The following is a 15,617-nucleotide window of genomic DNA, read 5'->3' on the forward strand; positions in this document are numbered from 1 at the left end:
GATATAGAGTGGTGTTAATGTGACCATCACTTATTTGCACCGTGGTGTCTAGAAAGTGGACCTCCCGTGTAGATTGGTCCAGGCTGAGGTTGATGGTGGGGTGGAAGTTGTTGAAATCGTGGTGGAATTTTTTCTACAGTCCTGATATTTGGAGCTTTTTTTTATATGGGCTCCTATTACTTCTGACACCCATCCCAATTTTTCACACTTGCTGTCTGGTCACCCTACCCTGGATCTTTGGGTATGCCAAGTGGCAGCTCCCAAATATTAGGGCACCAATAAAGGGAACCTTTTAGGAATCATGAAACAAAGCACCATCCCCACCTTCTCCAAAATCCACAGGAACTTCTGAGAAAAAAGAGACAGACTGTCACTCCTTCCACCCACCACTCCACAGAGCAATAGGAAAAAGAAACTCCTTTTGTGGAAGGCGATACACTAAGCCCACAGGCAGACAGGCCCCCATAAGAGTCAGATTGGTTCCATAACAGCCACAAAATTAATATTATGATGCTATCTACCCTGGGGTTTAGTAGGACAGCTGCTGCTCTCCTATCCCAGGTGCCTTATCCCAGGTAGAATTCTCTCTGAAGGCAACAACAGTAATCATCAGACTCCAAAGGCTTGTTATTGGGAAGTGGACAGCTGTCTGGGGAGCAAGGTGGTCACAGGGATGCTCAATTCTGGATGTGATATGAATCTTTTGTCCAGCTGTCCTTACCTGTCCCTTCCTCCTGCAGCTAAGCAGAAATAGGGCAGCACCAGATCTCGCCTGTGTAAATACTGTAGCCATTGTTTATATGATGAATCAATCAGAGAAATCCAACGAATTATGAACATGGATGCTTAAAATCTTGGCATGACAGTGCTGCTCACGGTCTTTATGACAGAATGTCAGGGACCTCCCAGTGCACTCCTACCCTTGCCCTAGGTTAGCAATATCATGCAAGAATGTAGCATAACAGTGTTGTCATCAGGCAAACACGTGAAGCAGCAGAAATAACCATCAGAGCTGAGAGCTGGATCATAGTAACCTGCGAGGAGGCATGTGCAAGAGAAAATGAGATCATGGAAAAAGAGGGAAGCCCTGTTGCTGAGGAAGAGGTCTAAGAATAGAAAGAAGGGCATAGGGAGTAGGAAGCAGTGAGGTGCCTCATCTCCATACTCAAAGTTTCATTGGCTTTGAAATGATTGTAGTGGGTTTATTTTTCCACATCTAAACACCCATTTGCATGCACCCATAGAATATGCAGCTGTATGTACACCTGTCACAAATACATGTGAAAATATAGGTTTACAAGGGTGTATACATACACAGATGAACCTGTACCAACTAAACTTAGGTCCTTATAGACTGGCTGATACTTTCTGGAAAATTTTAGTAAACATTATAACCTATACCCTCAGATGATGCTATCCGGCATTGTGCCATTGAAATCAATGGAATTATGGACATTTCTATCAGTTGAGGATCTGGCAAAACTTTAGAGCCTACAAGTCCACTCAGTCCTACTTCTTGTTCAGCCAATCGCTAAGACAAACAAGTTTTTTTACATTTGCAGGAGATAATGCTGCCAGCTTCTTATTTACAATGTCACCTGAAATTGAGGACAGGTCTTCCCATGGCACTGTTATAGCCAGCCTTGCAAGGTATTTATGTACCAGATATCATATGCCTCTTCGTGCTTTGACTTGTAGGCTCTAAAGTTTTACATTGTTTTGTTTTTGAGTGCAGTTCCGTTAAAAAAAATTACATTTGTAAATTGCACTTTCACATTAAAGAAATTGTATTATGGTACTTGTTTGAGGTGAACTGAAAAATACTATTTCTTTTGTTTATCTTTTTGCAGTGCAAATATTTCTAATAAAAATAATAATATAAAGCGAGCCCTGTGCACTTTGTATTCTGTGTTGTAATTCAAATCACGATATTTGAAATGTAGAAAAAAATCCAAAAAGATGTGTAAGAAATTTGAATTGGTATTCAGTTATTGTTTAACAGTGGGATTAAAACTGCAATTACTTTTTAATCTTGTGGTTAATTGTGATTATTGTTTTAAATCATTTGACAGTCCTAGTTTGTTGATCAGAGGTGTTCTGTACCTGCAATTCCCATTGGTTTCAGGAACTATATAATATCTAGGAAGAGTAATTTCTAAGCAGAATGTTTGAAAACTTCCCTGGGTTTCAGCATCGCTTTAAATAACAGATTAATTATTGTTATTATTATTATTATTACTGTTGTGATGTTTTGGCAATCTCATCATAGCCATATAAAGTTATTTTCTCTCTCTAGAATTTACATCTTCATTCTTGGCTAAAAACATTCAGCTAATGATCACGATTTCAGCATGTGAGGTTGCTGTGCATGCTCTCCTTTGCAGTGCAGCCTGGCGCGCTGTATACATGCTGGTAGATAATCCATGTCTTAAAAAGCGACTCTCTTTTTATCATTATATGACATAGGCTTTTAAAAGTTCAAGGTAAGGCCATTGTGTCTTGAGTCTATTTTTATTATACAAAACAGTGCATGGAATTTAATTATTTTGTTTCCATCTGCCAACCATTTTGACTAATTGAACCCTTTGGAGCCAGGGGTCAGGGTTTCCCCGTGCAAACTAACCCTTGGGACTCTGCATTAGCAGAAATGTTGAAACATTATGAAGGTATTTTTGGTTTTGAGGTTTGGTTCTGTTTTCCAGAATTTAACTGGGATTCAGAAGAAACCCAAATGCCCCTCCTACATCTCTCTCTCTCTTTGGGTTCTTTTTAATGCCTCAAATTTTCCAGGCACTAAAATTTCCCATTACAACCTCCCCACCCCCAACAAACCAAAAGGATATAACTTAAACCCACAGAAGTATGGAAATTCACAGCTAAGGCTCAAACTTCCATTATCTTGGCATAAGCAGAATGTGCTTGATAGCATTTTGGATGGAACGCCTTTGCAACTTGACACTGGAAGATTTTTGGTTTTTATAAATTCTTGTGTGGATTGAATTACAATTGACAATTCTGTAGTGCATTTTAAATGTGATTTTCATTGGTATATTTTCTTCTACAAATGTTTTAGAGACTTTCATAGCTCATTTATTCCAATTCTATGCCGCCCTCCTCCAGAGGGTGGGCTGACCCTTTAAAGCAGGTTATAGGTTCAGCAGTGCTGTGTTTAGACAAGTTAGGTGCATCCAAGTCAGCAGAACCTGATGAAATTCATCCCAGAGTACTTAAGGAACTAGCTGAAGCAATCTTGGAATGATTCACTATTATCATTGAAAACTCATGGAGGACGGGTGAGGTCTCAGATGACTAGAGAAGGGCAAACATATTACTATCTTTAAAAAGGGAAACAGAGACAACCTAGAGAATTATAGACCAGTCTCTCCTCAATACTGGACAGATACTGGAACAAAAGATTAAACAATCAATTTGAAAGCAACTATAGAATAATAGGGTTACAAGGAATAGCCAGGATGGATTTGTCAAGAACAAATCATGCCAGACCGACCTAATTCCCTTCTTTGACAAGCTTATGGTGTAGTGAATAGCGGGGAAGCTGCAGACATGATATATCTTGATTTTTAGAATAGGATACAATTCCACATGACTTTCTCATAGGAAAACTAGAGAAATGTGGTCTATATGAAATTACTGTAAGGTGGGTGTGTAACTGATTGAAAGACTGCACTCAAAGAGTAGTTATCCATGGTTCACTGTCAAACGGGGATGATGAATCTAATGGGGTCTCCCAGGGGTCCATCCTGGGTTTGGTACGACTCAATATTTTCATTAAAGGGGGGGGAGGGGAGAATATGCTTATAAAATTTGTAGATGACAACAACTCGGGAGGGCAAGATTAGAATTCAAAATGACCTTGACAAATTGGAGAATTGGTCTGAAATCAATACAATGAAATTCAGTAAAGACATGTACAAAGTACTGCATTTAGGAAGGGAAAATCTAATGCACACATGCAAAATTGGGAATAACTGGCTAGGCAATAGTACAGCTGAAAAGGATCTGGATGTTACAATGAGTCACAAACTAAATATGAGCCAATGCTGTGATGCAGTTGTTAAAAAGACTAATATAATTGCTGGGGTGTATTAACAGGAGTGTCCTATGAAAGAGTTGGCACTGTGAGACCTCAGATGGAGTAGTCTGTCCAGTTCTGGGTGAGATACTTTAATAAAGATGTGGACAAATTGGAGAGAGGCCAGAGGAGAGCAACAAAAATGATAAAAGTTTGAGAAAACTTGACCTATGAGGAAAAGTTAAAAAACCTGGACATGTTTTGTCTTGAGAATAGAAGACTAAGGGGGAACTGATAAATCTTCAAATATGTTAAAAGGTGTTATAAAGAGGAGGGAGATCAATTGTTTCCATGTCCACTCAAGGTAGGACAAGAAGTCATTTGCTTAATCTTCAGCAAGGGAGATTTGGGTTACTGTAGATATTAGGAAAATCTTTCTAACTATAAGCAGTGGAATAGTCGTCCAATGGAAGCTGTGGAATTCCCATCACTGGATATTTTTAGACTAGGTTAGACAAAGACCTGTCAGGGATAGTTTACACTTACTTGGTCCTGCCTCAGTGCAGAGGCTGGACTACATGACCACTCAAGATCCCTTCCAACCTTACATATTTATGATTCTGTGTTACTGGTCTCAGCCCTGAACAGGGGAATTCTGGGAGTCAAAGGCCTTGCGACAATGCATGATAGTAAAGGAGTCAGGGATAATAAGAAGGTGATTATTACAATAAAATATTCATCTGAGTCAGTAATTTTTATCAGGGATCAGTACCTGTAAGCAATGCATGGGCTGTCTCATTTATTGTGGGTTCTTCTATTGCTCTTCCTAGCTCAGATGGTTCTTCCGCTGGCCTCCTTTGTTGATGATACATCACTAATAATGGTTCTTTCTTTCTTTCTTTCTTTCTTTGGTCTCTGGGCATTTGGAAGCAGCAGTCCCAAATGCTCTCGCTACCCCATGTTTGCCACAAAAGTCTTGTTTAGGGCATAGCTATAATAATTTAGGACTGTTCCTCTCAAATCAATGGATCTATCTGAAATTCTACACTGGAAGCAACTGAGAATTTTTAAAAGCAGCAGTGAATACCCACTTCGTCTGACGAAAGCTCATGATCCAAAACGTCTGTTAGTCTATAAGGTGCCACAAGCTTTTACAGATTCAGACTAACACGGCTACCCCTCTGATACTTGAGAATTTTTAATAGTTCTGGGTCTTAGTTCTGTTGATTTCAATCATACATTTCTCTGTGTTCTGGAAGTCAGGCTCTATTAATGCTACAGAAGGAAAAGCATGTATTATGCATGTGCAGCAACTACATTTTAATCTGAAATTTATCTTTTCTTTTAAGTTCTTGTTTTTTAAATAAATATATAATGAATTACTGACAGTACTTAATCATATCTTACACAAGATGCCATAATACCCCAAATAAATAATTAATTTCTGCTCTCCTGCAACTTCACTAGGATTACATAATGTCAGATTAGTGTAAATCTGCTTTAACCCAGTTTGAAAACACTAGTTAGTCAAGGATCTTTACAATCCATAATTTCATTTTTGTGTAATACCTTTGCTTTTGCTCTTTCTGTGCAGTTTTACTGCCAGTGAAGTTTGGAGAGGGAATAAAGTCCTAACAAGTTCAGCCTGGATGGAAGTTGTGCAAGTCACCTGACACCACCTTACCGTGCACTCTGGCTCTGACCAGCAGTGTCCAATTGTCAGAAGTAGGACGTAGTTCCACCCTCATTCAATCCTTGACCTCTTTGCTGAGACTGGATAGTGTTTTTTTGAGATATGTATTCACCAGCCGAGAATCACACTGAGATAACCAACTGATTTAAGGCTGCTAGGCAACCATGAGCTAGCAGTCATACCTGATACTACTGACCTAATTCAAGGTTTGAACCACTCACCTAGAAGTGGAAGGCTAATTACCTGAGTTGCTGAGTGAAGCCATTCACACTCTTTCCAATATAAACTCTGCCTTCACTGTTGAGATGCTCAACATGCACTACCATCATGGCTATATATAGTTCAAATTATACAGGCTGTGTAAATGAGTTCATGAAGCATAGCCTCACAGAGCAGAAAATTGACCTACCCATTTGAAAAGACATTCAGAAAGTCCCAAATATTCATCAGAGTCCACTAGTCAAAATGTATGTGCAAACTCCCAAAGCTCAGCAATTTTGTTGAGATTGACAAACAATGCAGACTGGCAACTCTTATAAATTGGTTTACCCTATTACTATTACAGTCCTTTTACTCTGTAATCCCTATTATAAAACAATGTTTCCTCCCCCCCAACCCCCACTTCTTCCTATTTAAATGTGGTTGAAAAAAATTTAGGGCATTGATTTCCAAAGCATGTAGGACAAATTGTTGCCAACATCCATTGAAAATCAGCAGGAATTGGGGTCCTAACTCCCACAGGCACCTTTGAAAAATCCCAGCTTTAACTATTAAATTAATTGTTGTTGCTTTTGACTTTCCTTCCTTCGTAAATATCAGCTGTGAAAACCACTGTTAAGATAGTCTTCCTGTGGTAGGAAGCACCTTATCTTGTACTTTTGTGTCCCTGTAACATCTGCATGCAGTACTATGAACATTGCTGTTGGTCTGTATTTCAAAACAACTTGATAATATTTTGTTGCAAACAGACCTGGACTACATCCTGCTTATTGCACAAAACTAACATATTTTGTTCCCTTAGCATGGAGGACGGAGGTGGGAATGAGAAGGCAGAGCTGAGGGAAAGAGACCTCTAGCCTTCAGCTGCATCTCTAAGATGCTATATCTGATGTTCTGTGCTGTTTCAAAAACTCATAACAATTGCTTCCTGCCATGTAATCTAAACTGGAGAAATGCTACATCCTTCCATTACTAAAAATATCTGACAATCAGGTGGTCTTTATTATGAAATAACACATTTGAAAACTCTTTTCATTCATTTTCACTGGTGTTTAAAAATCTCTAAATCTTAAGGGATGTAGCATCTTCTACATCAGTGTTTTATTTTGGACTTTCATTCTGCCACGCAAAATTGGTCAGCCTCTGGATCCTGATCAAGCAGGATTTTGCCCCTCTTGAAGGTGTGTTTTTTAAATATTTCTGTTCTGTACAGGCCTCAGCCAAATCCCACTCAAGTCAGTGGACAGACTCACAGGGACTTTATAGGCGTTGAATCGAGCATGTGAATAAGCAGGGAAGTTGAAGATCTATTGTCCAAATTGTGGCTAGTTTAAGAACACATCTACATGAGAGAAAAAATTGATTCTAGTACACACTAATCTCATTTATTCATTTGGCCAAATCAGGACCCTCTTCTTAAATGAAATTTACTTAACTTTACAAAATTGTGACCCTCAGTTCATATATTTTCATATTGAATAACATTCATCTTTGGAAACATTTGGAGACACAATGGGTATATACTAACACAGAATATATACTATAACTTGGTTCAAGAACTCCACTGAGCTCTAAACACAGCTATGGATATTTCTGTAAGCCCCAGACAAGTGTAAACTAGGAAGGGAGCTAGGGAGATGGTTGGTATATTGAACAAATCCATAAGCATTTCACGTCTGGCAATTTGAGTTGAACTCAGCCTTAGATCAAAAATGACATTAGTTTACTTGTCTCAGTCTAGCATCTACAAAAATGTATTCACATCCCAGTACCTCCATGAAACTTGGCATGATTGGCAGCTTCTCCTCCAAAGAGATCCCTGTGATAGTGGGGGTTTACTTACGTATTTAATGCTAAGCATCTGCTTAAGTGCATGATTAAAGTTCAGTGGCAGATTTGTGTGGGAATGGTTTACACAACTCCGCCATATCTGAATACAGAAAGTATGATAGGATTCTCAAACTAGGATGTCACACACTTTAAAAAAAGCATTAAAAACCATGTTTATTTTTTAAGAAATTGAAGGCACCTTGGAGTCTTTATGATTTTAAATTTTGGAAAGTTAAGACTGAACAGTCTGAAAGTACTTTATAAAAAGCTGAAGAGCTGCATTCCTTTTGAAAGGCTATGATGCCAAGATTTTTCTGAAATCTTTCGTTGAGATGTCCAATATACCATAAGGAACCATTGGATTGTAGTGAAATAAGGAATAAGGAATTCCATTCATAAAGCTGAGTTAGAAAATCATTCAATTCTGTCTGCATTGCTGACTTCTTAATACAGATCTTGCAAAAATCTTCGCAAGTGTGTTTACAGCCACTGTACTCTATAGAATCTTCAAAAGGTTTCTTCCTCCACCCCTCCTTTCATAAGGGCTTGATGACACTTGGCTACATATCACTTCACTTCATAAGTCCTCTTAGAACCATGTGCACTTGATCTGGCACTGTTAGTTTGTGTGTGTTGCTATTCTGTCTAACTGCATATCAGATAATTGCATAATTTACTTTTTGTATATATAATTGAGCTCCAAATGCTGATTTTAACAGTTCAGTTACTCCAGACATGTGAGCAGCGAGCTAGAATAAAGTACTTGAAAAACAGAACCAAGTGCAAGAATAATCAGGGACCAGTTTTTTAAAAGTAAAGGAACATCCAACTATACCTGTAGAAGTGTAACTTTACTGGATTATAGACCATTGTCTTGTTCATTGCTATAAATGAAACAGGAAGATAATGGAAATAGCTATTCAAGGGATACCATCATAGGACCTAATCACATCAGCCACACCATCAGGGGCTCGTTCACCTGCACATCTACCAATGTTACATATGCCATCATGTACCAGCAATATCCCTCTGCCATGTACATTGGCCAAACTGGACAGTCTCTACGTAAAAGAATAAATGGACACAGATCAGACGTCAAGAATTATAACATTCAAAAACCAGTCGGAGAACACTTCAACCTCCCTGGTCACTCAATTACAGACCTAAAAGTCGCAATACTCCAACAAAAAAACCTTCAAAAACAGACTCCGAGAAACTGTAGAATTGGAATTAATTTGCAAACTGGACACCATTAAATTAGGTTTGAATAAAGACTGGGAGTGGATGGGTCATTACACAAAGTAAAACTATTTTTCCCATCTAATAACTTTTTTTCCCCTCCTGTACTCCACATCTTCTTGTCAACTGATGGAAATGGCCAATCCTGATTACAACTAAATTTTTTTTTTCAAAACACTGCGATAATAGCGCGTCAACCCTTAATTGGTTAGTCTAGTTATAGTTGGTATGGCAACACACATTTTTTCATGTTCTCTGTGTATATATATCTTACTACTGTATTTTCCACTGCATGCATCCGATGAAGTGGGTTTTAGCCCATGAAAGCTTATGCCCAAATAAATTTGTTAGTCTCTAAGGTGCCACAAGTATGCCTCGTTCTTTTTGCAGATACAGACTAACACAGCTACCTCTCTGAAAGGAAGAAAATGGGATAACCAAGTAGCCACAGTGTTTTATATCTGATACCCAGAAGACAGCACAGTATTGCTGATAAATGAAATAGCCTAGTGTACTGCGAAATGTGTTCTGGTTTGCATGCATATTCAGGGATGCAGAGGTATAGAAACCAATCCTGTAAACCCTTTGTGTGTGGAACTCCTATTGGTCAATGCACAAAAGACTTGCATTATTGCGTTCAGTATCTGGGCCACAGCAAACATCTCATCTATATATAAGTTCTCCAGCCATCATCATTGACAGAGTTGTGTTTGGGTGCTGACTTTTAAAGGGGCTTCATCCTGTGCCCAGTTTTGTGATTATAAATAATTACATCTCTAATTTTACACACACAATTTCCCTTTAGGGCCTGCTCCATGATTTTGCTGGGGACTGAAGTGTGGCTGACCGGTCTGTAGTTCCCCGGGTTGTCTTTCTTCCCTTTTTTAAATATGGGCACTATATTTTCCTTTTTCCAATCATCAGGGACCTCCCCCGATTGCCACAAATTTTCAAAGATAATGGCCAATGGCTCTGCAATCATATCAGCCAACTCCCTCAGCACCCTTGGATGCATTAAATCTGGAACCATGGACTTGTGCATGCCCTGCTTTTCCAAATAGTCCTTAACCTGTTCTTTGATTACCGAGGGCTGCTCACCTCCTCCCCATACTGTGTTGCCCAGAGTAGCAGTCTGGGAGCTGATCTTGGTCGTGAAGACAGAGGCAAAAAAAGAACTGAGTATATTAGCTTTTTCCACATCCTCTCTCACTAGGTTGCCTTCCCCGTTCAGTAAGGGTCCCACACTTTCCCTGACCTTCTTCTCATTGCTAACATACTTGTAGAAACCATCCTTGTTACCTTTCAATCCCTTCCTACCTGCAACTCCAATTGTGCCTTGGCCTTCCTGATTACACCCCTGCATGGTTGAGCAATATTTTTATACTCCTCCCTAGTCACTTGTCCAAATTTCCAATTCTTGTACACTTCCTTTTTGAGTTTAAGGTCACTGAAGATTTCACTGTTAAGCCAAGCTGGTCGCCTGCCATATTTGCTATTCTTTCTGCACATCAGGATGGTTTGTTCCTGCGCCCTCAATAAGGCATCTTTAAAACACAGCCAGTTCTCCTGGACTCCTTTTTCCCTCATATTAACCTCCCAGGGGATCCTGCCCATCATTCCCTGAGGGAGTCAAAGTCTGTTTGTCTGAAGTCCAGGATCTGTATTTTGCTACTCTCCTTTCTTCCTTTTGTGAGGATCCTGAACTCAACCATCTCACAGACACTGCTGCCTACGTTGCCACCCACTTCTACTGCCCCTGCGAATTCTTCACTGTTTGTAAGCAGCTGGTCAAGAGGAGCACAGCCCCTAGTTGGTTCCTCCAGCAGTTGTACCAGGAAGTTGTCCCCAACATTCTCCAAAAACTTCCTGGATTGTCTGTGCATTGCAGTATTTCTCTCCCAGCAAATGTCAGGGTGATTGAATTCCCCCATTAGAACCAAGGCCTGTAATCTGGAAACTTCAGTTAGTTGTCCAAAGAAAGCTTCGTCTACTTCATCCTTCTGATCTGGTCAGGCAACTTCTCTCCAGTAGATCACATTTCATCCATAGCTATATTGTAGCACCTAAGTTAAATAGCCTAGAATGGTAAATATTGTAGGATGGGTATGTTTTAAATGTATTGTTCAAAGTATAATGCAATTTCTGGGACCATCTCACTTATGTAGCACTATGTCTACTATTGTTAAAAAAATTACACGTGCAAAAAATGCTGAAAAGTTTCTTATCTGTTGAGGAATAAGGAAAAGCAGCTAAAAAAACACAACAAAACCTCTATTCCTTGTAAGATGAAATCTAAGTGAAAAAGACTAGGACTTAATGCAAACATGGGATCAGATCCTCAGCTGGTGTAAATGGGTGTAGCACCACTGAAGTCAATGAAGCTACGCTGATTCACACCAGCTGAGGACTTGGCCCATTCTGTTTACAGTTAACACTGGCTTTAACTAACAGGTGTACATAATTATCCTGGAGATCTGTTAATGGGAAATAGATAGGCCTAGTCTCCCCACAGAATAGTATCCTGAGAAGGGAGGAGGTAAAGAAAAGAACTGGAGCACACAGGATTATTATTTCCTTTCCTTTAGGGAGGTTCATTCATGGCTGCCTGGATCTCTGGAAAATAATTTGCTACAGTTCTTAGTCAGTAAAAGCTACAGAGATGAAGACAGGGGTGTAGGCTCCCTAAAGCCACAGTCAGCAGTCATTAGGGGTTCAAGACCACCCTCTGTCTGAGTGTCACCTTTTATGGGGGTCACACAGTATGCAGTGCAAATTTAAAGTGACTGTCTCTGCATCATAGCTACCAGCTGTAGTGAGCCGCCAGCATACAAGGCTTTCTACTTCAGAGGGTTCAACACTACCTGTTTTGGGCCAAATCCCTTCTGCAGTGTATGCCCCTGTTCAGGGGTTGTATGTGCAGGTGAGAGAAGGGGACAGAATTCTTCCCCTGAGGCCATGGAGCGGCAGGAGAGCTACTTAGAAGCATCTGGTCAGGATTTTCAGAGATCAGCCCATCTCTATAATCCTTTGCTACGGTAATTACTGCACATGGACAACATTTTTCTTACTGAGACCTCAGTGTCTTGCTAAGCTTGGTAACATTACATTTAACATACAGGGAAATTAAGGCATTGCGAGTCTAAGGGTAAATCTACACTGCACACACAAAAAAAAACCCCCGGCAGTGAGTCTCAGGGCCCAGGTCAATTGACTTGGGCTCACATTATTGGGCTAAAAATAGTGGCGTAGACATTCCGGCTTGGGCTGGAGCCTGAGTTCTGAAACCCGGTATAGGGGGATGAGTCTCAGATCCCAGGTCCCAACCCAAGTGGGAATACCTACACTACTATTTTTAGCCCCGTAGCATGAGTCCTGCTAGACCAAGACAGTTGTTCCAAGCTCTAAGATTTGCTGCTGTGGGTTTTTTTTTATTGTGGCGTAGATATACCCTAAGTGCCTTCCCTGTGATCACAGAGCTGGTCAGTGTGAGAAAAAAATCTCAGAGGCCTGAGTCTCAGTCCAATACTCTAAACCTATTGCTGCTCCCTGATTACAAATCTTACATCATCAAAACATACTGTCAGTATCATGCCCAAAGGCCTTGACATTGTTTTCATCATCTTAGCTCTCATCTCATGCCTCCTCAAACAGACATGACATGAACCACATCAGGAGAAAATTTTTTATTTAAAATAGTTATTTTCTGTCTAATTCCTCCTCTTTTCAACCTTCACTCTTTAGCCTCATATGATCTCTCTTCCTTTTCTCAACTGCTGGCAGTATAGATTCTATTCAAGAGAGGTTCCTACTTCACATACCCTCACATATCCACTCCACCTTTCTCCACAAAGAAAGCCTGTTAATAATTAAAAAACAAGTATTTTCTGCAAACTCTTTTCCAGTTCAGAAAGTGCCATGTTGTCTCGCAGAACGAGAGGGCAATTAACATGGCTGACTGCAGGGTCATTGATAATACACTTGGCAGGAGGACAGTTTTCTATGGCAAATGGACATTTTTACTCAAGGATTAGGCTGCTCCCACCCCCACCAAATAAACACTCATATTCTCATCACCACCACCACAACCCCTCGTACTAACATTTTCCAAAGTTAGGTGAGACAAGTGTTATCTGAGCAGCAGGTGGTGGCTAAGTTGGGCATTGTAAACTACACACTGCCTTGCCGTCTCGGAACACTATGGGCCAGATTCAGGAGTGAATCCCCTTAAATAAATGGAGGTACGCTGATGTAAATTTGGTTTAAGTGAGATGAGAATCGGGCCTACTATGCTGTTTAGTTTACCATCTGGATGAGTCATTTTCTAGCAGCAATGGAGCTATGCTAATTTACACCTGCTGAGAATCCATGTGTAAGGCCCCAGCCTTTCTCCTATTGAAGTAATGGCAAAGCTGTGCCCAGGTTCAGGTCCATAAAACCTAATTCTCCTCTCACTTACTCTGTGTTTTACACCAGCATGACTCCCATGGTGTCAAATGAACTATTTCTGATTCACGCAAGTGTAAACTGGAGGCATAGCAGGCTCATTAGTTTTAGTCTCACTTTCTGTTTTCTCAACCCTTTCCCAGCAGAAATCTATTTGAGAAGGTTTAGCCAGGGAACTGCTTTGGGTTTCTCATGTTTATACTGTAGTCAAACAAAAACTAAGCAAGACAAGACACACTTTATCAGACGGCTAACTACAAAAAGGTTAATAGTTTACATGCGTTAATGCTATCCCTGGGTTTCCACAAGATGGAACAGAGAATCATCCATTTGGGTTTGGTATCTTCCCTCCTTAACATTCTGTCATCCACTTGGATGTTTTGTTATGTTCAGTGACCATCTGTTTTTTTCATCAGAACAAAGTGGAACAGGTCATGCAGCCATGTTAAAAAAATCAATATGCAAATATTCCACAGAGAAAGTAGAAAGAGGTCACTGTACTTTCTCAAGCTGCAGAAATCAGCCCAAATAATGTCTTGAAAAATCTTGTTCAGACCACAAAAAGGGTAGCGGGGGAAGATCTATGGAAAGAATACATTCGGAAACTTGGAACACTGGCAATTTAAAGATGTCAAGGTAAATTTCCAGGATTACAAATGATCGAAATCAAGGTAAATGTGAACTTGCTTTGAAAGAAAGTCAGTCTCCAATTCCTGGTTTTGCTTCAGCTGTGGAATTTGGGATTTGTGCTGTCCCTTCTTTATGACTCTTATGTTATTTATGGACTACATGCCACATTGCATGACATTTTATTAATATCATTAACTTTAAGGTAACTTGACCCATTTCATTTCCTTGTCTCCAGGCAATGTCAGTGAATGAATAGATCAGCCACACTGAGACCACTAAAATAGGGCTCTTGTGGGTATGAAGTATGGACTCTGTGCTCAGCATGTAGAGTCTGCTTTCGCAAACTTTTTCTCCTTAGAGTAATCACTTTGAGCCTTATCTTCTGTGAACGTAAATCAGGAAAGAAGGTGATAGAGCTAAATTGATTGACATAAAATCATAAGAACGGCTATACTGGGTCAGACCAATAGTCCAGCTAGCCCAGTATCCTGATATTGGCCGGTGCCAGGTGTCCCAGAGGGAATGAACAGAACAGGCAATCATCAAGTGACCCATCCCCTGTTGTCCACTCCCAGCTTCTGGCAAACAGAGGCTTGGGACACTCAGAGCCTGGAGGACCCAGCCCATTGAATCCAATGGGACTGCTTGCTTGACTTATGACTGCACATGTGAGTAAGGCTTTGAAGGCTAAAGCAGAAGACACCTAAATGGGAAATTAGCTGAGTTGGGAAGTCTCTGAGGGAGCCAGCTAAATGGACAGTGATACTAAATAGCCTTGATTAATTCTGAATAGAGACAATAATGGGGATATCTTCAGGTGATATAATGTTGCTCAGGGCTTTTGGTCTTTCACTCTTATGCTGGCCCTGTTTGTTTGTTTGTTTTTCTAACAAGAAAATTTGGTGCCTTCCATGCTGTGATATCTGCAAAAAGTTTATTTAATGGATCACTCACACCTCTTCATTTGCTCCTTCCATAACAATTACATATGCTGGGTTGTCTTGCTAAGAGTCTCATTATTGTCCCTGGTATCGGCTCAGGGAAACCAAAAGTCTGTGTCTCTACATCTGTATAAAAATGCCTTGGAATCACTTCACCAATCTATCCAGTGATACATGCCTCCAGCTTCTATCCAGGACACACCACATGATCCATTATCTACAGCCAAGCTCTAAGATACAACCGTATTTGCTCCAATCCCTCAGACAGAGATAAATACCTACAAGATCTCTATCAAGCATTCTTAAAACTACAATACCCACCTGTTGAAGTGAAAAAACAGATTGACAGAGCCAGAAGAGTACCCAGAAGCCACCTACTACAGGACAAGCCCAACAAAGAAAATAACAGAACGCCACTAGCCATCACCTACAGCCCTCAACTAAAACCTCTCCAGTGCATCATCAAAGATCTACAACCTATCCTTAAAGATGATCTCTCACTCTCACAGATCTTGGGAGACAGACCAGTCCTCACTTATAGACAGCCTCCCAACCTGAAGCAAATACTCACCAGCAACCGCACACCATA

The sequence above is a fragment of the Chelonoidis abingdonii genome, chromosome 19 (assembly GCF_003597395.2).
Source record: "Chelonoidis abingdonii isolate Lonesome George chromosome 19, CheloAbing_2.0, whole genome shotgun sequence".
NCBI classification, from domain to species: Eukaryota; Metazoa; Chordata; order Testudines; family Testudinidae; genus Chelonoidis; species Chelonoidis abingdonii.